A 25,327-nucleotide genomic window follows, 5' to 3' on the forward strand; every position below is an offset into this window, starting at 1 on the left:
CACACACTTACTCACTCACCCATACAGTCAATCACACAGCCACTTACTCACCCATACAGTTACACACACACTCATACTTACTCATAAATATACTAACACATACTCACTCACCTATAGAGTCACTGACACAAGCACACACTCACCCATACAGCCACTCTCACACTCGCTCAGCCATACAGTCACTGACAGACTCCATCACTTACCTATACTGCCTTTCACATAGCCAGTTACTCACCCATATACCACTGACACATGCACTCACTCACCAACATAGCCATACACACACTCATTCACCCATGCAACCCTCCACACACACTCAGTAACCCACACAACCACTAACTCAATAATAAATAACCAATTATTTGTAAAGCGTGAACTAATCACCCGTAAGGGTCTGAAGGCACTGGGGGCCGTCGGGGAGACTAAGGGCCCGATGTAGGTAAATCTACATTTACCACTTCATAAATACCGAATCATACCGAATCGGTATTTATGAAGTGGTAAATTAGAGGGGGGGAGATGTAGGTATTTCAGATTCGGTAAATACCGAATCTGTAAGATTCGGTATTTACCGATTCTGTAAATACCGATTCGGTATCCCCCATTGCTTCCTATGGGCCTTGAAGCCCATAGGAATCAATGGGCATTACCGAATCGGTAATTTCCGATTCGGTAATTACCGATTTGTGCAAGGGTGCAGGGGGTGTCACTTTGACACCCTCCAGCACCCCAAAAAAAGGCATGTGAGCCATGTGGCACACAGACATGCCCTAAGGGCATGTCTGTCTGTCACATGGCATAGGTGTGCATGCACATATGTGCATGCACACCTGGATTCGGTATTTTAACACCCAATTGGATTGGGTGTTAAAATACCGAATCTGAAGGGTCTGTGGGACTGAAAGTAGTCCCACCTACATCCCAAATTTAAAAAATCGGTAAAATTACCGATTCGGTATTTTTGCGATTCGGTACCGAATCGGTAAAATACCGAATCGGACAAAAAAAAGGTCCCCTACATCTCATTAGGCCAAATACCGGTCGGAAACGGCCGAAATCGGCCGTTTCCGACCGGTATTTGGTACCTACATCGGGCCCTAAGTGAGCTATTGCACAGAGGTAAACTATGTCTGAAGGGTTTTTAGTGAATCAGGAGATGAGGGCGCACTGCTATATCATGGTTGTGTAAATTGTTTCTAAGTGTACGGTGCTACCAGGCAAGGGGATAATTCACTAAAACCCCTAAGTGTGTGTAAGGAAAACCCTACATCAGAATAATGTCAAATAAGTCCCGGGCACACGTTAACAAGGTGTCACTCAAATGATAGTTATGTAAGGTCCAAAAAAAGTCTGCAGGAGATGGGTGTCCGACTCATTGTGTACTTGGACGGCAGGCTGATTCGGGCCCAAGTGCGGACTCTGCTTCTCACTCATTTGGGGTGGACGACGTCCCTGTTACAGATCTGGGTTTTGTTATCAATTCCAAGAAATCTGTGCTGATTCTGAGTCAACAGATGGAGTTCCTGGGCTTCCTAATAGATTCCATCTCGGCCCCACTCCTTCCAGTAACCAAGATCAGTCCATAAAGAAGGAGATCAGAGCCACCTTGTCCAAACGCTTTTTTTCTCTTAGAGTTCTAGCAAGAATAGTGGGTCTTCTTGCGTCATCGATTCAGGCCATTTTTCCGGGTTCCACTACAGGGCCTTGCAGAGACTTTACTATATTCAAAAGAGGTTCACTACGATCACCCCATTCCCTTGTCCTCGGAAGCCCGGGAAGAGCATCAATGGTGGTTGGAGCACGTGACGGCCTGGACCGGCCGGGCAATTTTCGGCGCAGCCCCGTACGTGGTTGTCGATTCAGACGCCAGTCAATGGGGCTGGGGCGCTCGCTGTGGGGATTTTACCAGAGGAGGAAGATGGTCAGCCAAAGAATTGGATTTACACATAAACTGCCTAGAACTGTTGGCCGTCTCTTTTGCCATCAGGTCTATCTCACATCAATCAGTTAAGGGTGGACGAAGTCCTGCATGCTTGTGAACATAGTGAAGGAATTCTGGCATTTTTTGCCTGGACCGCAAGATTTCGGTTGTGGCAGAGTACCTTCCAGGGAAGCTCAACCAGGTGACGGACTGGAACTCCAGTTTTCCCGAGATTTCAACGATTGGAGGCTTCACCCCTCGTTGTTTGCTCAGATCATGGATATGCGAGGCCCTTGCCAGATAGACCTGTTTGCCTCTCGCCTCAATGCCCAACTTCCCCCGTGCTTCAGTTGGAGACCGGATCCGATGGCGATGGGAACGGACGCGTTCCTTCTCCATTAGGGGCATCAGAGGAATTATGCTTTTCCTCCGTTTGCCTTTGTGCGCCGGCAGAGGGCTTCACTAGTGTTGGTGACACCTTGTGGAAGACTCAGTCGTGGTTTCCCACACTTTTGGAGTTATCTGCGGATCTTCTGTTCCAGCTTCCAGTGTTCCCGACTCTCCTCCAGGACCCAGTGGGGTCATGCCATACACTGGTTCTTCAGAATCAGTTAATAATGATGGTATGGACGCTCTCAGGCGACATGAGAGCATTGCAGGACTTTCACAGGCAGCTGCCAGCTTTATGCAGCAAGCGTGGGCTCCCTCCACCAGAAAACGATATTTAGCTTCATGGAAGAGATGGGTGGGTTGGTGCCTTCAAAGGCAGGTGGATCCCGTGGGATCAAATGTAACTGAGATCTTGAATTTGCTGTCTGAATGTGCAGAATAAGGCCTTGCTTATAGGTCGGTTAATAATTTTAGATCCGCTATTTCGTCTGGAAACAATCAGATTGCTGGTGAGCCGGTGGGGATGCATCCCCTGATTTGTAAATTACTTAAGGGTGTCCGGGTGGCCAACCCTCCTCGGCCTAGGTATTCCGTTTTATGGGATGTTTCTAAAGTGCTCTCCCTTCTGGAATCCTCGCCGGATAATGTTGATTTGTTTTTAAAACAGCTTTCTGCTAACCTTACAATGTTGCTTTGTCTCATTTCATGTCGAAGAGTTTCTGATGTGCGAGCTTTAGATCTAGCTGGTAGGATGTTTTCTCCTCAAGGGGTCTCTTTCGTGATCTCAAGACGGACCAAGACCATGTCTCGTTTGGTGGAGTATCCTTCTTTTCCTCATAATAACCAGTTATGTGTTTTGCAATGTTTGAAGTGTTATGAAGAATGTACGCTTGCACACAGGTCTGAACCTTTGGGTCAATTGCTGATTTCTGTTCAGAAACCATTTAAGCCAGTCTCTGCTGCCACCTTAGCTAGATGGGTGAGATGGGTTATGTTGGAGGAGGGTATTGACATCTCTGTTTATGGTGCCCACTCTGCCAGAGGGGTTATGGCCTCCAAAGCCTACTTGTTAGGCTCCAGGTTGGAAGATATCCTCAAAGCAGCTGACTGGTCTTCTGATTCAATGTTTAAAGTGTTTTATTATAAACCAATTCTTCATGTTTTGATGCTGTGATTGATGAGCTTTGAACCAGCATAATCAGAAGCCTTCGGTCCTGCCATTGAATACAACATTTTCTAGCTATCGCAACAAGAATTTTAGATTCTATTAAGGACACGGAGGCGAGGATTATCCCACCCGTTGGGACAGTTTATGCAACTGTAAAGTTGTTTTGATATTATAAGTGTTTTAACTCCTTCGCTGCGGCGGCTATTCCGCCGCAGCGCTAACGGTCGCGGGCGGGCGCGCGGCTCACCTGCGCTGGTGACAGAACCGTTCCGTCACGGCTCGCGGGTGAGCTGTGCTTGTGACGGAACGGTGCCGTCACGGCCCCGCCCGCTTAATGAAACCCGCCGCGCAGGCGCGAAATCAGCGCCGCGCAGGCGCGTCGGCCGGGCCGTGACGGAACCGTTCCATCATGAGTACAGCCCACCCGAGGGGCGTGACGGAACGGTTCCGTCAGTAGCGTCGAAGGTGTTAACAACTTTCATGCCCACCCGATGAGAAATGAAGTTGTGGGCTCCCTTTCTCAACCTTGTTTTCTGTTTTAGGAAATGATTCCAACAAGAGTTGATTGCCTACTCCGGATGGAGCCGTCTTGCCTTCCTGACAGAAGAGGAGCTCTTCATTTGCTGTGGATTATTCTCAGTTAAGAATTCTTAAGGAACTGTTCATATCTCCATTGAGAGTTTAAGACTTTGATTTGTTCTTATTGGACTGAGTTCGCACAAAGAAAGAAGAAGACAGATTAGTGTCTCTCTACTTTGCATACTTGATATTGCAGTGATTGGCTGTTACAAAGGAGGCGTGGTTCAAAGCCTCATGGGTATTGATGTTTTTTATTGTTGTAGTGTTACTCTAATTGGCTGCTGTGTTTGCAGTAAAGAAATAGAGAAAGCATAATCCTCGCCTCCGTGTCCTTAATAGGATCTAAAATTCTTGTCGCGATAGCTAGAAAATGTTGTCCTCTTCCACCGTTGGCTTCAGATGACGTTCTCTCCAGCCGCCGTGTCTCCTGTTTTTATCGTTCTTTCTTTCTCTCCCTCCTTGGTTTCTCCTATGGGCTTTAATTGGGTCGTTAGTGACTCGGCTCTGCCCCTCCATGGGCCGATTGGTTCATTTGTTGTAGTTCCGTTCTGTGCAGAGGAAGGAAAGTCCTTTCTTTCTGTTTGTGTCCCTTTCCAGTTCTTGCAGTCGTAATCCGGACCTCGGAAAGAAGGAAACCAAGGTGGAGGTACGACGATTGTAAGTAAGTAAGTAATATATTTATTTTGTACATGATTAATTAAAATCTTTACAAAAATATAAAATAGCAGTAACGACATTAAAAAACTGAACTGTAATTGGAATTTAAAAAGAATACTACATTGCTGTAAACAGATCAATAGTGACCTCAGGTGCTAGTGAAGAACTTCAAACAGCGTCAAGTCTTTTTTTAATGAGTCAAAGAACTTCACAACCTGGCAGTTAAATTTTGTGTTGCTGGAGGTAAAACATAGTATAACTGCCTGCCTGCAGGTCCGTACAGCGTGTGACTTAAAAGATGGGAGCAGGAGATTGCGCCTCAGGTCCCTCAGTCTGGGGCATATACATATCACGTGGACAATATCCTCCATGCCAGACTTGCACAGGCGACACTGTTGTAAAACGGGTGGTCTCACCCAGGGGGGTAAGTGTGGCAATATCGGGATTACGCCAAGGCGCAGTTTTAAAAACTTTTCTTTGACTTGTATTTTCATTATTTATTTATTTTTATTTATTTTGCATCTTGTACCGCGCAAACTAAAACCCGAAGGTGTCAAGGCACCTAACAAAAAGATCAGAAAGCGGGCAGTCATGCACTTACATGTACGCTTGGATAAAGAGGCGTGTTTTAAGGGCTGCTCTGAAAGTTTGGAGGGAAGGGAGGGACCTAAGTTCTAGTGGAAGATCATTCCACCATTTAGGGGCCAGGAGGGAGAAAGCCTTACCACCCCATCTGGCTTTCCGAATACGTGGGATGTGGAGAAAAGAGTGATTGGAGGAGCGGAGGCTCCTACCAGGGTTGTAGTATGTCAGGATGGCTCTGATCCCTGTGGGGCTGCTTTTGGCCAAGGCTTTATAGACCATACACATGGACTTGAAAACAATCCGCTCCTTGATCGGAAGCCAATGCAGCTGCTTCCTGGCCAGCGTGGCCGAAGTGCGACGGGGAAGATCGAGGACAAATCTAGCTGCCGCATTCTGGACTACCTGCAAGCGCTGCATCTGATTCTTATTCAGTCCAGCATACAGCGCATTGCAGTAGTCCAGACGCGATCCCAGAAGGGCGACAGCAAGTTGTCTTCTTGCCGGCTGGGAAAGGTAGTTCCTTATTTTCCTGAGAACATGAATTATGCCCCAGCAGGTCGATACCGTCCTGTTGACTTGCTGGCGCATGTCCAGAGTAGGGTCAATCATTACCCCAAGATTTTTGGCTAAAGAAGTAGGTTTGGGGCACAGACCAAGCGAGTCAGGCCACCACTCCGTGGACCAGATATCTTCCCTTCCGCCGAACACCATCACCTCGGTCTTCTCCCCATTCAATTTGAGTGAGTTGTATATCATCCACTGGCCGACGGCCTCCATACAGGATCTAAATTTGGAGGCGGTCAGCTCAATTGACTGGGAGAGAGACACGAGGATCTGCGTGTCGTCAGCGTAGGAGACTACCTCCATCCCAAAAGATCTGATAAGTCTGGCAAGGGGGGTCACATAGATGTTAAAAAGGGTGGGACTAAGCGCCGACCCTTGAGGGACCCCACATTGCACAGACAGGGATGGAGATAGAAATTTTCCCAACATTACCCTCTGCTCCCTATGGTCGAGAAAGGAAGAGAGCAGACCCAGGGCTGCCCCCCGGACCCCAATCTCACCCAGTCGAGATGTTAAGACCTGGGGAGATAGGGTATCGAAGGCAGCTGTGAGATCCAGGAGGATCAGGAGGGATGTCCGGCCCTCATCCACATTCATACGGATGGAATCGAGAACCAGGGTGAGGGCGGACTCGGTGCTATGTTCCCTCCTGAAACCATGCTGGGAAGGGTCAAGACAGCCTGAATTCTCCACAAAGGCAGCTAGATGCTCGTTCCGATGTTAAGGTATGCTTGTGACTGTATTTTGCCATATCCACCCAGGGTTGTCCATCCGTGCGCTCTGTTTGCCAAGACTTTCTTGTCTTCAATTGCAGAGATGATACGTGCTGATTTTTTAGCCAATTTTTTGAAGGACTGGAGGTCTGTAGGCGTTTCCCAAATGTTAGACAAAACTAGGAGTTCAATTGATTCAAAAAGATAAACTCTGTGCGGCGATGTACGGTGCCGTAGTAGCTCAGCCCATAAGTTGGCATTTAAGGAGTACGACGATTGGATCGAGACTGCGGGTAAGGTTTTGGGGCGCCTCCTCACATCTACCTTCCCAAACTTTCTTGACTACAAGGAAAAGGCCTACAGTGTATCTAGAAAGATAATCAATGTTAGCCTTTTCCTTCCCTTTTCTATGGATGATAGTGAAACGGAAGAGCTACAGATGAACTATAGATGATTATGTCATCTATATAGGCAGCTGCAAAGTCTTCATGAGGCTGTAGTATGATGGTAATTAGTCTCTGAAAGGTTGGTGGGGCCCCATGTAATCCGAAGGGTACTACCTTAAATTGGAACAGGCCCCTAGGGGTATCGAAGGCTGTTTTTCCCTATCCTGTTCCTTCAATGGCACCTACCAGTATCCCTTACAAATATCTAATGTGCATATATATCGGGACTTCCCCAGTCTTTCTATCATTTCATCAACCCTAGGGAGGGGGTAGGCATCAAACTGGGATATTTTGTTCCACTCCCTACAGTCAATACAAAAGTGTATGGACCCATGTGATTTGGGAACTATCACTATCGGAGAGCTCCATTCACTTTTGGAGGTTCTATGACCCAGAGTTCCATCATCTGACAGACTTCATTATCTATCGCCTCTCTTCTGGCTTCGGGAATACGATAAGGGTGCAATCTGACTTTCTTCCCTGGAGGGGGTGTGTATCTCTTGTTCGATGATTGTGATTCTTCCAGGAACCAGGGAGAGCACATGCTGAACTGGGTGTAAAGCGTCCCTCAGGTCTTGTTTTCGGATATCTGATAATTCTTCATCGATACTCAGTTCCACTAGTGACAGGGGGTTAGTCCTTACTAAAACAGGGAGGGGTCCCTCCCATTTCTTTAGGAGGTAGATATTAAAGTTTTGAGTGTTGCTTCTAGTTGGGTACATCTCTAGTTTATATGTGACAGGGATCAATCTCTCTATAACTTTATTTGGGCCTTGCCACTGGCTTAACAATGTTTGCTCTTAGATGGGCATTCAAATCAGAGCCATGTCTCCTGTGTTTAGCGTTCACTCTTTTGTAGATTTGTCGTACTGGGTTTTCTGACTGATTTGGGCTTGTTCTAGATTAGTTCTTACACTAGCCCACACTTGGTAAAGCTTGGTCTTTAAACTGGCTACGTAATCTAAGAGGGGTTTTGAGGTGTCGTTTTCTTCATCCCGTTCTTCCTGGGCCATGTCCATGAGGGTACTGGGCTGTCCCCCAACTAGCAACTCAAAGGAGGAATACCCCAGACTTTTTTGTTGCCCACATTGGATGACAAACAAAGCCAAGGGAAGCATGTCTTCCCACATTTGGGCCTCTAGATTCAGCAGCTTTTTTAAGGTGGTCTTTAGGGTGGCATTGTACCCTCCACCAAACCATCAGTTTGGGGGTGATATGCTGCTGTACAAATCTGTTTAATGTTTAGTTGTTGTTAAACTTGCTACATTAATTTGAATGTAAAAGGCGTTCCCTGATCAGTGATAATTTCCTATGGAAATCCTACTCGGGAGAAGACATTAATCATGGCATTAGCTACTTGTGTCATGTTGGGCTGTCTAAGGGCTACTGCCTCTGGGAAACATGTAGCATAGTCCACCAGGACCAGAACATAGCGATAACCTACATGAGGGAAGGAGGGGACCGAGTATATCCATCCCTACCCTAGTGAATGGCTTGTCAACTACCGGCAGGGGTGTTAATGGGACTTGAGGGGGAATGTATTGGTTGTTTGTATCACAGACTGAACACTATTTACAGTAGTTCTGGACTTTTTGGTATATCCCTGGCCATTAAAACCTATCCAGTATAGCTTTCTCAGTTTTTCGTGCTCCAAAATGACCCCCTAGTAGGTGGCTGTGTGCTAAATATAGAACCTTTTCTCTGAAAGGAATGGGCACCAATAACTGGATGGGCATGGTCTTCCTTCCCTTCTGATACAGCAACCCCTTTTGCATAAAGAATTGGGGACCTACTTGGAGAAGATCCTTCTGTTCAGTAGCTTGTCTCCATGCCTCTTGAAGAGTACGGTCCTCTAGTTGTGCAGAACGGAAATTCCTATCATGGTCCCATAGTTCATTTCCTGTATTAGTCAGGAGAACTGGAGTCCAATTCTTCTTTTCCCCTTTTCTGTTTTCTATTTTTTCAATCCTTCCCTATGGTTCACTCAGGATCCTGGACTTGGGAGAAAGAGGCCTCCTCTCTCCATTCGGCTCCTTCTTTTTACTTTTCACAGAGCAGGTTGAGTATAAGGGGGAATCAGATCTCAGGACTGTCGGCTCAGTTAATTTAGGGATTAGGCCCACTTTCAAGGACACGGGGTGAAAGCTGATGCTGGATGGATACATCTGTCATAGGGTATGTCTTGCTGTCTCCATGAACGCATTGTATGTTGACTGCTCCAGTTGTGGGTGGGACCCCACCAAGAATGGCTAGGGGTCTCGTAACGCTTTGCAGACAACCCGTATCAATCAGGGCTTCTCTTTGTTCTCCATTGACTATCACCCTCCCGTGAAAGGAAGGGTGTCCTCCCTTGTGGAGCAATATAGAGCTATGGTATATCCTACCTCCATAGGTTCCTCGTTCTGTGTACACGAACGGGCAATATGGCCAAAAGCCCCACAATGGAAACATTATGTTTCTGAGTAACCCTGTGCCACGACTCCGCTCCCCTGGTGCAGTTTGTGGATTTTTGCATACTCTGCGATCCGCGGAGAACGCAAAGTTCCTGCAAAACTTCTGACTCTGCAGGGGATTGGAGTTCAGCACCGGACCCTCCCTCCTCCAACCCCTCCTCAATAAATATGTATCAAATAAAAATTACAATTAAGGTCCATAAAGACGCACTTACCTTTATTGTGGCGTCTCTGGGCTGCCCTCCTCCTCCTTGCCGTAATCCCCTACATCAGACGTACATTATCTTAGAACTGGCATTCGCAGTCCTACCATAACGTACGTCTGACATAGGGGATTCTGCAGGACCACTGCGAGGAGGAGGGCAGCCTGGAGACGCCGCAATAAAGATGAGTGCACTTTTATTTACCTCAATTGTAATTTTTATATGATAAATATTTATTGAGGGAGGGTGGGAGGCGTGGAACGGAGCTCCGTAGAGTTCTTGCCAAACTCTGCAGAGCTCCCCGCAGAGCAAATCTGCCTGCTCTCCCTGTGGTTAGTCCTGAGGGGAGAGGAGGTCAGGGGATATAGGTGTGGTACCTAGAACTATGGTCACTGTCTCTGCTTTTCAGGGATTGTGGGGAGGTTTTGTAGCTCTCCTAGGTGTTCCTCCAGGTTGTTTCCAGGTTCCCTCTTCCCGGCCCTTCTGTAGCTCCTGGGCTCTATAAAAAGCTGCAGCTATTCCTACTGCTTTCTCCAAAGTGAAGTCTGCATGCTGCCGGACCCACCGTTGTATCGAAGGGTATAAGGATGTAAGGAACTGTTCTAGATATATTTTTTCCAGGATCACTTCTAGCTGCCACATCCTTTATCTTATCAATCTTATCAATCAATCAATCTTCAATGTATTCTTGTCTTTATTATTCAAAGAAGCACACAATAACCAGCCAACACGTGTTTTGTCGCTAATGGGAGTCACCCCGCAACTTCCTCAGGGCTTGAAAAGTTGCTGATATGCTTGGTACAGAATGCTTAGCCGATGATAATTCCAACCTGGCAGGTATTGACGTCTCAAATGTAAAAAAATCACATTCACTGTGCCCCAGTGAGGAAGTGCCTCAAAACGCTACCTGCAGTCTTGATCCAATCCTCGTACCTCCACCTTGGTTTCCTTCCTTTCGGATGATGACAGCAAGAACTGGAAAGAGACACAAACAGTAAGAAAGGACTTTTGTTCCTCTGCACAGGACAGAACTACAGCCAAGAAACCAATCAGTCCATGGAGGGGTGGAGCAGAGTCACTAATTACCCAATTAAAGCCCAGAGGGGAAACCGAGGAGGGAGAGAAAGAAAAGTCGATAAAAACAGGAGACATGAGGCTGGAGGGAACGTCATTGGAAGCCGAGCTGCGGAAGAGTTGGGAAGGTGTTTCGATCTCGGAGAAGACATCGTGGAGGTGAACGTCAGTGAAGACAACGCCGGAGACAAGGAGGCTCCAGATGTGTGTGTCGAGGACTGGTGGACCCCAGAGGATACGCAAGAGCCTCTGTAACTCTGGAGAGTTGGGGCATTAAGCGGTACGTGACTCAGGAGAGGGGAAGGCTGGGTAAGGAGGGTGGCGGGTCGCCTTTAAGTTCCCTGAGACCCCTGTGGGGGGGAAATTCCAAGTGTAAAACTTTTATTTTTATTTTTCATTTTGTTTACCTCCCCTTCACGGTCCATCTAGCAATTCCTATACTTTGGTGAGGTGGAAGCAAATTGTGCCAGGCTGTGTGCATTTACTTGCCGCTCCTTTTTCTTTTTCCCTTTTTGGTGAGGCAGCTCTCGGGGCTCCTACCAGGACTCCTTATCCCCTAGAAGGCAACTGGATGAAAGAAGAAGTGAAGAAACTTCTACGCGATCTGCCATCCTCTCAAACAAAAACAGGAAACAGCAGAGACAGTTTGAAGAACTTTACATAAAAGTGACCAGGAGCTACCGATTGTGTTAACTGGAAAATAAACCTACTGTAAAAAAAATCATATTATCACATCCAACGGCCTCCTTGCTTCTGTTTCCGCCCATCCCTCCGATAGCCCCATAAAGTTACTGTTGTTGCTCCCTGCTAGAGAAGCAAGTTTATGGCCAGTGCAAATAAGATAAACTGCATTTGGCACAACCTGTTGGTTGGATGAAGGTAATTCTTGGAATTACGTCGGGAACTGAGGGATCATACTGCCACATGAAGGGACAAGGTGCTCATGTGCAAGTAGTTCATGGTATTGTTCTTCCTCAGGAATGGGGATCAGGACCATGGGTACTCCCCCCATTACAGTGGTGGGAAAATGAGTACAAATCCAGCATGAAGAAAGATTGATATTTTACTTGCATTGCTCCTGAAATTCTAAGAAAGTATTATCAGAGTATATGAAGCATTTGTACTAGAGGTTAGCAGCAGGCTCAGTGTAGTTGACTTCTTTGCATCCTCCCCCTCTAGGCATAGTCACATGGTAAGTGCTGGAAGGCTCGTTAGGGTAGCCATGCGCTCTACAAATACCAAGAATAGAATAGAATGAGCCATAATAAGCCACATGGTAAAACAGGCTTTCACCAAAGCGAGCTGGCCAAACCCATTGAGGAATCAGGTAGCTGGAGGCTTCCCACTATGGGGGTCACAGCCTGTACCTGTGGGCAACAGGATGGGCTACATCGCAATGAAAGATGTGTAGCTGAGAAGCACCAGGAGCACATGCCGGTTACACAATAGAAACAAACAAACCACAGTGCCGGACAGTATGAATAAATAGAAACAAATGCACACCTAGTATAATTAATTGCTAGGCTGACAAACCATTTGTGATTAATCACTTGTATTTTATGAAAAAAAAGGTTCTTGAACAAATATTTTGGCATCAAGGGATACACACCACATTTACAGAAGTTCACAAGTGCATTGAAAAAACCATATACAATACATTGAATCAAAACATACACATATGACAATTGTGATAACAATAGATATAAACAACTGTGCAATGCCTCAAAGAATTACGTTTTGCTGAGGCACCAATCCTGGATGAAAATGAACAAGTGGACAAGCAAGATGACACACTAGCCTACTTGTTTCCACCACCACTAGATACGCATTTTTAATTCAACATATGGTGCAAAAAATAGGAAAACACAAAACTATGCAGCAGTGTAGAATTTGTGTAAATTATATTCCTATTATGCCCTGATAGTTCAGTATCTGGGTGGAGCAGGACGCCGACGCGTTTCAAACCCGTTAAATAGGTTAAGGGTTCTCCTCAGGACAAGGATTGGGGGGTCGTTGTCGCTGTGGATTTAAAAAAATGGTATCAATGAAAGGCTGACTAACACCTCACTGAAACTCAAGCACTGTAGGGAAACAAGCAAATACCTTATGCAACCTCATGACAACTATTGATTTTATGCGCATCAGCACCCCATACACTCTTTAGTGTTTTAAACATCAAGGTACGTGCCCACAGTCAATTTCTTTTGATCACACGGAGGCTCAGAGTGTCTTATAATTAACAGAGACTAACTAGGGTTTATATCATCTTATCCACAGGGAGTATCCTGATATTCCAAGCATAAGGTATTTGCTTGTTTCCTTACAGTGCTTGAGTTTCAGTGAGGTGTTAGTCAGCCTTTCATTGATACCATTTTTTTGAAATCCACAGCGACAACGACCCCCCAGTCCTTGTCCTGAGGAGAACCCTTAACCTATTTAACGGGTTCGAAACGCGTCGGCGTCCTGCTCCACCCAGATACTGAACTATCAGGGCATAATAGGAATATAATTTACACAACCTCTACACTGCTGCATAGTTTTGTGTTTTCCTATTTTTTGCACCATATGTTGAATTAAAAATGCGTATCTAGTGGTGGTGGAAACAAGTAGGCTAGTGTGTCATCTTGCTTGTCCACTTGTTCATTTTCATCCAGGATTGGTGCCTCAGCAAAACGTAATTCTTTGAGGCATTGCACAGTTGTTTATATCTATTGTTATCACAATTGTCATATGTGTATGTTTTGATTCAATGTATTGTATATGGTTTTTTCAATGCACTTGTGAACTTCTGTAAATGTGGTGTGTATCCCTTGATGCCAAAATATTTGTTCAAGAACCTTTTTTTTCATAAAATACAAGTGATTAATCACAAATGGTTTGTCAGCCTAGCAATTAATTATACTAGGTGTGCATTTGTTTCTATTAATTCATACTGTCCGGCACTGTGGTTTGTTTGTTTCATAAGAGTGGTCCAAGCCGGTCAGAGACAGGACCCAGCCTTCCCCTCTTTTTTTCTGCGTCTTTGAACGGGTCTTTACCCGTAAGGCTTCAAGTCGTTTCACATCAGACGTTAAAAACACATTAAGTGTATCCTGTTCAGGAAAATAAATGGCAGATAAGGACACACTTTCATTTAGTGAGGAACACATTGAGAAACTCCTCGCTGACTCAACACTGTTCACAACATTCACATTGAGTGGCACAGCCAAGCAGCAAAACGTAGCAGACAAGCTTCTCAGACTTCAAAAAAAGCATATTAGAACAGAGCTACATGGCCAGTTCTTGCTTGCAAATTTAAGTGCTCGCACAATACCATGGGGTCTACAGATAAAGAACGTACCCGTCCTCTTTACTGACGACCCAGTGTACAAGAAAGGGTTCAGCTGTATTAGCACGAAGTGCAGTAGAGATCTCATGGTCCATACTATCGAGACAGCCCACAGAATCTGCAAAAAAGAAATTGAGGAGATTGAAGAGCAACTTCAGAACATCAAGGACAATCACACGGAGTCGGAGGCTAAACTACTTCTTGAAAAGATAGAAAAGGAGATCACAACATTCAAAGACAATACAATAAACTTTAAAACAACAAAGTTTGAGAAAGACAAAAAGGCGTTCAATCTAGAAGTGGTGTATCCATACTTGAAAGAAGATTTTTACACCCGCTCCGAGTCCACTAGATATCTCAACTCGTACCAAGGGAGATCCAAAAAAAGATTTGTAACATTTTCCGAAACTTCATCCTCTGATTCGTCCGCGGAATCTGAAACGGGGGAAGGATCATCGAATAGGGGCCAACAGAAGAGGCCTTTTTTAGGGCAGGGCCAACAACAGCAGCGGAGCAAATTCAAACCACCACAATGGGAAATGTCAACGCGCAAGCGGAACTACAAGTCTTAAAAGATTCCTCCATTATCAATATCTCCAATAAAATCTTGACCAAGGCAGAAGAGGAACTATTGCAGTTGGGTCTTTCATTCGTACCAGTCACACACATTGACTTTACTAAAGTCAAACTGGAGGTGATCGAATTCTTTCGAAAAATACGTCTTAGATGGTTCTTTAAAGACTCTACTTATGAACCACAAATGGAGGTATCTGGTCTCAGAAACAAATCGCTTTTTTGCCCACCAAATAACAACATGGCAAAGAATATTGTCACCTTCGAGCAGAAAGTTTTATCTTCCTTGAATGAGCTGGAAAAGAAAAGAAGATTCATACCTACTAATCTTTCCAAAGATCAGAGACAGGCCATAACATCCCTGAAGAATCAGCAAGAAGCAGTGATCAGACCAGCGGACAAAGGAGGTGCAGTGGTCCTCTGGTCCAAAGACCTCTACAAAGCCGAAGGAAGGAAACACGTGTACAACACCAACTGGTACCGCCTTATTACACAGGATCCTACAGCTGAGATCACCCATGAAATCTCACGGATTGTCAAAGACGCAAGAGACAATGGGATCATTGGTCCCAAAGAAGCAGAATTTCTTGTAAAACGTTTTCCACGCACTCCACACTTGTACTTCCTCCCAAAAGTGCATAAAGATCCTAGTGCACCACCGGGCCGCCCGATAGTGTCGGGTTGTGACTCTGTGCTGGAGCCAATCTCTAAGTTTGTGGATGTTTTCCTGAAGGAGTTTACCATCAAAGTCCCGTCTTTCCTCCGAGACACCATGGATTTCCTAACTAAGGTTGAGGGAGTTGAGTTCGATCCAAACACCCAACTCTTAGTAACAATGGATGTGTCCTCTCTATACACCCAAATTCCACAGCAGGATGGAGTTGACGTGATAGAACTGTATCTCAATTCAAGACCTCGCCCGCACAGAGTGCCCACTGAACTTATTGTCAATCTGGCATCTCTCGCCCTTAAAAAGAACTTTTTTGTATTCGAGGACGAAATGTTCCTACAGATAAAGGGATCGGCGATGGGGTGTCCCTTCGCCCCAGAAATGGCTATACTGTACATGGCCCAATATGAAGAGAGATATGTCTATAACAACAACCCGTATGGAGCGCACATTGGGCAGTGGCTCAGGTACATAGATGATGTGTGGTGCATCTGGAATGGCACATCAGAGTCCCTTGAAGAGTTCCACCAGTGGCTGAATAACCGCAGTCCAGACATAAAATTCAGTCTGGCATATGACTGCAGATCCATGCCGTTCCTTGATGTGGAGATCAAATCTACACCAGAAGGCCTGAAGTCCACACTCTTCCAGAAAAAAACTGATAGGAATAATGCGTTACACTACGCAAGTTTCCATCCTAAAAGCCTGAAGAACAACCTCCCATATGGCCAATACCTACGGGTGAGACGGAACTGCTCGAGAACGGAAGACTTTACCATTCACGGAGACGCTCTGACCAACAAGCTGAGGGCACGAGGCTACCCAGCCAAACTTCTGAAACAATCCATGAAGAGGGCAAGATGGACACCTCGGGAACATCTTTTGCAAAAACGAGAAAAATCCAATGTTGAGAGAATGGTCTGTGTCTCTACCTTCGGCCCCCACACCAACCCAGTACAGAAAATAATCCGCAATAATTGGCATCTGATTGAAGAAATCCTACCCGACATTGGCAAACCACTGTTCGCACTCAAGAAAAACAGAAGTATCGGACAACAGATCTCATCCACAAGAGGTGCCACAAAAAAAGAAACACAAGGAACCCTTTTCAACATGGGCCCAATAATGGGCCATCGCAAATGTGGGACATGCTCAGTGTGCAATTTGACGACAGAAGGAACCCTCTTCACGGATGGCCAAAAATACTGGCGTCATAACAACTTCACAAACTGCAAGACCAATTCTATTTCAGGACAGGAGGCTCCGATTATGCTTAGTCTCATTTCTTTACTGACACATAGCAGCCAATCACATTACAGTAAAGAAAAAACAGAGAAATACGTCATGTATGAACCTAGGGCAACCATAGAGTACACCCATCGTATATAAACAGTCTCAGAGGTAACCACTTCCTCTTTCTTTGCTGCTCCGCAGCCAGTTAAGTGCATACTTGTTATTCTTTTACTGTTTAACTTGTATTGTTGGTTTAATTAATTACCGCTTTGTGCGCGCTGTATATTGTTGCTTTGGCGCTTATTTCCGCGCTCTTGCTGCCGTCTTGGTCGTCTTTCCATACACTCGGCCGGCGCGTCGGTGGGAGCGTGTGTCACCTCCCGGGGTCGGGCACTTGCTGCCGGTTGTCCCGTAGTTTGGTGGAGGGAGTTGGGGACTGTCCTGCCTCGCGCGCGTTCAGCGCGAGCCGGCTCCTTAGCTGTCGGGCGAGCCGTGTGTCTGCGCATGCGCGACCTTTGTCCCTAAGGGCTTTTCCTCGCGCAGCTGTGTTTTCTGTCAACACAGCGCCGGCTCTTGAACGCGTCTGTTGACGTTTGCGCCCACTGCCTGTCAGCTTGTCCCTTTTGACGCCGGAGCTTAGAAAAAGGTCCCGGTTGTGAAATTGCATAGGCTTTGCCTAGAGTGGTGATTTTTTGGTCGGCAAGCCTCCCTCCACGCTTTAACTTTTGTGCTCTAAGCAGTTTTTTCCTGCTTTTCTTGCTGACTGTGAGGTTTTTCACTCCCTCGGACTGTGTCACTGACATACCGGATTCCTTGTCACCTAGTGGGCTGATTTACTACACTCCCAGTGTACCATGAGTGGCTCCTATCATTTTGAGGAGGAAGGTGACTTTGAGGAGGAGGGGTCTGACTTTTTTGAGCAGGACCTGGTGGAGGCACTCGACAAAGGGGTGCAACTCTCTATGAATAGGGCAATGGCTCGCGCCATTACCCCCCTGAAGCGCCATTTGACGCAATATGCGCAACAGCAAGGGTGGCTTCCCTCAAAGAAGTCCTCATCTCCTGGGAATCCCCACTCTTCGGACTTTAGGAAGTTGGCTCGGTCCTTGTCCTCTAAATCCAAGGCTGTCCCTGTATTGGTAGAGAGCGACGACCATGATGCTTCCTCCTCCTCGTCGGAGGTTTTGCCTCCTCCTCCCAAAAAACGCAAATGCAAAGAACATTTTGTGGATGCCCCCTCGCGGCCTCCTGTTTTAACTTTTGAGCCCGAGGATATTGTGCACCCGAATTCTTCCGCCTGGCTTCCTTCCCCGGCTGTGGCTGAGTATGTTCAGCAATATATCAGGCACCCTTTTGATAAAGATGTACGAGCGCGTCTTCGCTCAGAGTGTCCGCGGCCAGATTTGGCGGACAACCTAGCGGACACGCCGGAGGTTGACCCTACCATTCTTACATACATGACCAAATTTTCCAAGGACCCCAAAAAGGGTCTAGATCGTTCCTGGCGGGCTTGTCAGGATAAGCTTTTGGACCTTTTAGGTCCTATCACAAAAATGTTGGACCTGGGCTTCCGGGCCAAGGAAGCATCCTCCACTGTTGATCCTGACGAGCTCATTCAGTGGGCACAGCGAGCCGTCTGTTTTTTAGGGAACGCCAACTGTGCCCTATCAAGTGAACGCCGGCGTTCTATTCTTTTGAAGCTGGACCCAAAATTGTCCGAACTTTCTTCATCTGAGGCAGGGGCTGCTGCTCAGGGTCTTCTTTTTGGTCAATCCTTTTTAAAAGAGCTCACCCATTTTGTCAGCACTTTTAGTAGTATTGACAAGGCACAGGCCTCTTTAAAACGGGCCATGCGTCCGGTTTTTAACAAGGCCGGACGAAACTGGGGACGTTCGTCCGGCCGTGGTCAATACCACTCCACTCAACGTGGGAACCAGTCCCAAAAAGGAGGCCATCAGGATTCCAGTTATGCCCAGCGGTCTCACTTCTACCCTTCCAAAAAAGGACGTGGACAGTTCAAGAAAGGAGGCTCAGGTGGCTACTCTGGCGGACGTCAAGATTCCGCCGCTTCAGGTGAGGCTTCTTCCTGCATGCAGTGTTGTTCTGGGGGGCAGGATCCGCCATTTTCTAGCCAATTGGCGCGCAATCTCAGGCGATGCTTGGGTGCTGGAAACAGTTCAGGGATTCAAAATCGAATTCTATCATCCCATTCACCAATCTCGTCCTCCCTTCCCTCTTCACTTCTCACAGGAAAGTCAGGAGTTCATCACAGAGGAACTCAAGTCTCTGGTGTTGAAGGGGGCCATTGTGCCGACAGTCCGTCATCCGCAGGGCTTTGCCAGCTCGATCTTTCTGGTGGACAAGAAGGGAGGAGGTTCTCGGTTGGTCCTCAATCTGAAGGACTTCAATACGGGGGTAGTTTACAGGCACTTCAAGATGGAGGGTATCCATCTGTTGAGAGACCTCTTGAGGGAACGGGATTGGATGGTTCGTTTGGACCTCAAAGATGCTTATCTTTCGGTCCCGATCTTCCAGCCACATCGCCGTTTTCTGCAGTTCCAGTGGCAGGGGACTTGGTATCAATACCAAGTCCTTCCCTTCGGCCTTTCGTCGGCACCGTGGTGCTTCACGAAGCTGTTACGTCCTGTAGTGGAATCGCTCCGCAGTCGTGGGGTTCGTTTGATCATTTATTTGGACGACATCCTCCTTCTGGCGGATTGTCCGGTCCGACTAATGACTCATCTGGACTGGACCATAGATCTTCTCCAGTCCCTCGGATTTCTGGTGAATGTTCCCAAATCTGTGCTTCATCCTTCTCAGGTCATCGATTTCTTGGGGTTCAGAGTCAACTCCATCACTTGTCAGCTGCTGCTGCCCCAGCAGAAGATTCGTTATATCAAGAAAGAATTGAATTCCATTATCTCGAGTCCGACTGTGTCATTGAGATTGTTAGCACGAGTAGTCGGGCTTCTGGCGTCTTCTCTGCAAGCAATATTTCCAGCGCCGCTACATTATCGGGCACTTCAGCGCCTGAAGATCCAGCATCTGCAGCGGGGCCTCCGGTATTCCGATTTGATACCCCTCTCGGAGGAGGCCAAGCTGGAGATGCAATGGTGGTTGGATCACATGGAGGCCTGGAACGGCAAAGCCCTCTTCGGCTCCTCCCCGGAGATTGTGATAGAATCGGATGCCAGTCGTTGGGGCTGGGGAGCCCGTTGCGGTCCGGTCTCGACGGGGGGACGGTGGTCTCCGCGGGAACTTTCGCTCCACATCAACTGTTTGGAGTTGCTGGCGGGGTCATTTGCGATCAAATGCCTGTCGCCTCTTCAATCCCACTGTTGCATCCTTCTCCGGATGGACAACGTCTCCGCAGTGCGTTACATCAACAAACTGGGGGGAACTCGGTCGCGTTTGTTGGCAGAGATTGCCAAGGAGTTCTGGCATTATTGCCTCCAACACAAGATCACTGTTATTGCAGAGTACCTTCCCGGGTCTCGCAATATAGTGGCGGACTGGAACTCCAGACATCTGAGGGACTTCAGCGACTGGAGACTCCACCCCAGGGTGTTTCGCCAACTGCTTCGCAACTGGGGTCCGTGTCTGATCGACCTCTTTGCGTCCCGGCTCAACGCCCAACTTCCCCAGTTCTTCAGCTGGCGACCGGATCCGGAGGCTCTTGCCACCGATGCTTTCCTTCAGACGTGGCCGACATCCCTCTGTTATGCGTTTCCCCCATTTATGATGCTCCCGAGGGTTCTGGCCTACGTGACGCGCTTTCAGGCGGAATTGATTCTGATTGCCCCTCTCTGGAGGGCTCAACCGTGGTTCCCTGTTCTTCTAGAGATGGCATGCGACCTGCCCTTTCTTCTTCCTCAGAGAGCGAATCTCCTTCTAGATCCATTGCAGAATCCGCATCCCCTGGTTCAGTCAGGCTCCCTCCTTCTCCTGGCGTGGCGAATTTCGGGGAACGTTGGACGGTGCCAGGCCTTTCTGAGGACGCTGCCAGATTCCTCAGCAATGCCTGGGCCCCTAACACTCACAAGCGCTACAGAAGTTCCTGGAAGCGTTGGAGTGATTGGTGTGCTCAACGGCAAGTTGATCCCACATCGGCTGATATCTCTTTGATATGCAATTTTTTGTCCTCTCTGTCCTCTTCTTCGGGTTTGGCTTATTACACTGTCAACAATTTCCGTTCCGCCATCTCGGCGGGTCATCTTCCTGTCAATGGCAAGCCAGTTGGGGAACATCCTCTCGTAGCCCAGCTTCTGAAAGGAATTCGTATGGCTACTCCTCCTAAGCCTAAATATGTTTCCCTATGGGATGTTTCTGTGGTACTTCGTTTTCTTGAAGCTTGGCCGATTAATTCCTTATTATCTCGTAAGCAACTTTCAGCCAAGCTTACTATGTTGCTGTGTTTGCTTTCCTGCAAACGCATTTCTGACGTCCGCGCTATAGATCTAGCGGGTCGTAGTTTCACGCCTGAGGGTGTTTCCTTTCGCCTTTCCCGGCGCACAAAAACTAACACGGAGGTTATTTCGTACCCTTCTTTTCCGGCTCGACCCAACCTTTGTGTGGTTCAATGCCTTAAGGAGTATGAGGTGAGTACTTCTCTTCATCGATCTGATATGCAGGGCCAATTGTTGATTGCTTTGCAAAAACCCTTTCGTCCCGTTGCTCCAGCCACTTTGGCCCGTTGGGTAAGATGGCATATGGAGGAAGCGGGCATTGATGTTTCTGTTTTTGGTGCTCACTCGGCTCGGGGAGCCATGGCCTCTAAGGCTTTTTCATTGGGGGTCTCTTTATGTGACATTATGAAAGCGGCTGATTGGTCCTCAGATTCAGTGTTTAAGACATTCTATTTCAAGCCTGTTCCTACTGTTGCTTCTGTTGTGGTGGACGAGCTTTGAACAAGCATAATCGGAGCCTCCTGTCCTGAAATAGAATTCAAAATTTGCTAACATTCGTGCCAAGAATTTTCAATTCTATTAAGGACAAGGAGGCGAGGATTATCCCACCCTTTGTATATGCATATATCTATTATATTGTTACTATGCAATGCTTCATAGTGTTTTCCTGATGCAATGTAATGAATGCTTTGTTTTTGCTCTACCCACCCTTTATTTGCTCATGATTACACAGGATGTGTATTACGGCTTTGTGTCTCTTTTCAGGTTCTGATCCCAAATGAAGTTGCTCCGGCTCCGCCTTTGTGGAAGTTCTGCTGCGAGTTTCTTCTTCTCGTTGGACTGCTTCTGTTCTTGTGGCTTTTGGAAGTTCCTCCTCCTCCTCGTTCGGATTTTGGTCCTTTCGGATGATGTTCTCCGTGGTTTTCTGATGTTCAATTGGTTCTTCCTACTGGATTTGGACAAAGAAAGAGGAAGTGGTTACCTCTGAGACTGTTTATATACGATGGGTGTACTCTATGGTTGCCCTAGGTTCATACATGACGTATTTCTCTGTTTTTTCTTTACTGTAATGTGATTGGCTGCTATGTGTCAGTAAAGAAATGAGACTAAGCATAATCCTCGCCTCCTTGTCCTTAATAGAATTGAAAATTCTTGGCACGAATGTTAGCAAATTTTGAAGTATGCAGTATACGCCATCACATGCCCCTGTGGAAAGGTCTACATTGGCAAAACAACCCAAGAAGTGCGCCAACGCATTATCCAGCATAGATCTAGGATAAATAACAAAGTTTTGACAGCGCCCTTGGTATCCCACTTTTTGCGAAAAGAACACTCATCAAATGATCTGAAATGGACGATTCTAGCGAACATTAAGAACACTCCGGGAGCAGGCGGGGACCCAGATGCACGCCTTGCTCAGAAAGAGGCCTACCTCATTTTGAGGTTCAACACCGCCATGGTGGGACTTAATGACCTTAATGAACTCAGTAATCTCTAGATAGCCTGCCTGCAGCGATTGTCTGTCTTTGTTGCTTGCCGCTCATGTGTCTGTACAAAACACCCTCAGTACATATGTAATCTGTACACCTTCTTGTAAGGGTCTCCAAGTATGTCCCACCCTGCTCTGAGCCTCCCTCTGCCAACATGATCATACATGCGTTAGATTGCCACAGTAAATGGCATCACGATGTGATACCCAACTTGACATACACCCCCCTGGCTGCCTTTTGTCGAACATCTGTCGCATAGCACTGCCATCACGGAGTTTACTATTTGTCCTAGCGGGCGCGTGTATACTAGCGAACTACATGTCCCACCATACCGTTGTTCACACATCGCGCGTTAAATAGACTCGGACACGCCCCCTATTCACTCGCGTTGCTAGTTTCTTGCCGCTTGGGTGTCTGATGCTCAGCTCGATTTACTCGTCTAAAACGTAAGTCCCTTCTTAACAAAATTGTAAAGATCGAGCGAACGCGTAACAGAGACTAACTAGGGTTTATATCATCTTATCCACAGGGAGTATCCTGATATTCCAAGCATAAGGTATTTGCTTGTTTCCTTACAGTGCTTGAGTTTCAGTGAGGTGTTAGTCAGCCTTTCATTGATACCATTTTTTTAAATCCACAGCGACAACGACCCCCCAATCCTTGTCCTGAGGAGAACCCTTAACCTATTTAACGGGTTCGAAACGCGTCGGCGTCCTGCTCCACCCAGATACTGAACTATCAGGGCATAATAGGAATATAATTTACACAAATTCTACACTGCTGCATAGTTTTGTGTTTTCCTATTTTTTGCACCATATGTTGAATTAAAAATGCGTATCTAGTGGTGGTGGAAACAAGTAGGCTAGTGTGTCATCTTGCTTGTCCACTTGTTCATTTTCATCCAGGATTGGTGCCTCAGCAAAACGTAATTCTTTGAGGCATTGCACAGTTGTTTATATCTATTGTTATCACAATTGTCATATGTGTATGTTTTGATTCAATGTATTGTATATGGTTTTTTCAATGCACTTGTGAACTTCTGTAAATGTGGTGTGTATCCCTTGATGCCAAAATATTTGTTCAAGAACCTTTTTTTTCATAAAATACAAGTGATTAATCACAAATGGTTTGTCAGCCTAGCAATTAATTATACTAGGTGTGCATTTGTTTCTATTTATTCATACTGTCCGGCACTGTGGTTTGTTTGTTTCATAAGAGTGGTCCAAGCCGGTCAGAGACAGGACCCAGCCTTCCCCTCTTTTTTTCTGCCGTTACACAATAGAAGCATGGGGTCAAGAAGTGAAGCAGGGGTGACTTGGTTGGCAGGTCTGGAGCCTTTCTGCTCGAAGTCCCACTTGTAGTGTGATGTGTGAATCCAGGCAGCACTTTACAATGCTGTGTGTGGTGAATGACTTTGAAAGGGCCACATCAGGGAGGTTGTAGCACTGACTTCTGCTGATGGACATGGATATTGACCAAGTTACGAGGCTGGATGCTGTGACAAACTGTGGTCAGGTCAGGTAGGCAGTGCTGCTTGTTCCTGAGATGAAAATTGTCGAGGGTGTGGATAAGTTGTTTGCAGCATTGCAGTCAAATCATCATTTATTTGTAAGCCAAGCAGAAATTGAGACAATGGAGTGGTAGAAGAGAGGACCATTGGATACCCCATCAATATCGTGTGAAGACTCAGTTTAATCTTATGGATAAGAATGGCTTGCATTGAACAAGGCCCAAAGGTAGAGTACCAGGCCCCCTAAGACCTGTATCGCTACAGATCTTACCTAGTTTGTTTTTCAGAGCTGAACTGAACCATTCAACCTTTCCAGATGACTCTGGTTCATAATCGCAATAGATATTTTGTTTGATTCCCACAGTTTTACACAGTCACTAACTACTCAGTCCAAAGGGGTATTCCAAATCTAGGTACAAAATCTATAAGCAATGTTTCCGCTACACTAATTGCATCAGCTCAGGCATCTGGATAAGCTTTATTCCATACAGAAAACATACATGCCAGAACCGAAACAGAAACAAAGGATTAACATCTAAACATATGAAATAAATTAATCTGAATATGAAAAAAAAGTGCCCGGTGGAGTTGGGTGGGCTTTCAGGTTGGTTTTGACACTCTTAGCAAAGTTGTGTCTTCACAAGCGGCACAGGAATGAGAATACTGTTTGGCGATTGAAAGAAATATGGGGGAACCAGTGATTGCTTGCGGCATGGGTTATGCTGTCTCTGTTTACGTGGTCCATTGTGTAATCAGGCAAAAGCAAGAAGCAGCAATTTAGGGCAATCACTCTCCCTTGTGTGTCCCTCTACATTGAATCAATGCAGTTTTTACAGTCCTGCTCTAAGCATTTTTATTTCACCATTGGGTGTGCCTTCTTTATTCAACAAGATCTTTCAAAGATTACATAAAGCATTCAGTACCTTGGGATACACACTGTCACTTTGGAATTGGGTGACTAGGAAGCTCTTTTGGTCGCCTGATCATTAATTTCCTTTGGACACATCATCTTCAGTGGGCTGTTGTTCAGCACATTTAACAATAACAATGTCAAACAGGGTTCTGATAACAGAAAAAGGCTGCTACAAAGGGAAATGTTTTGGATAAAGAGACTGGATGCCTGTCACCCTAAGGGACTTAACGATCGTATGGAATATAGTTGTTTCCTATGAACTCTGTCTATAATGTGTCTCTGCTTACCGGGGACGTTGTTTTACTTGTTTAACCTTGAGCATGAATAGTTTCATGCCAAGTATTATTCACTTACAGTCTTTTGTGCACTATAATTGTTTTTTTTCATTATTTACCTGCTCATTAACCATTCACTAAAGTTATACAATGTTTTCCTCCATGAATACACCGGT

This window comes from Lissotriton vulgaris, chromosome 2_1, assembly GCF_964263255.1.
Source record: "Lissotriton vulgaris chromosome 2_1, aLisVul1.2, whole genome shotgun sequence".
In the NCBI taxonomy this organism is placed as follows: domain Eukaryota; kingdom Metazoa; phylum Chordata; class Amphibia; order Caudata; family Salamandridae; genus Lissotriton; species Lissotriton vulgaris.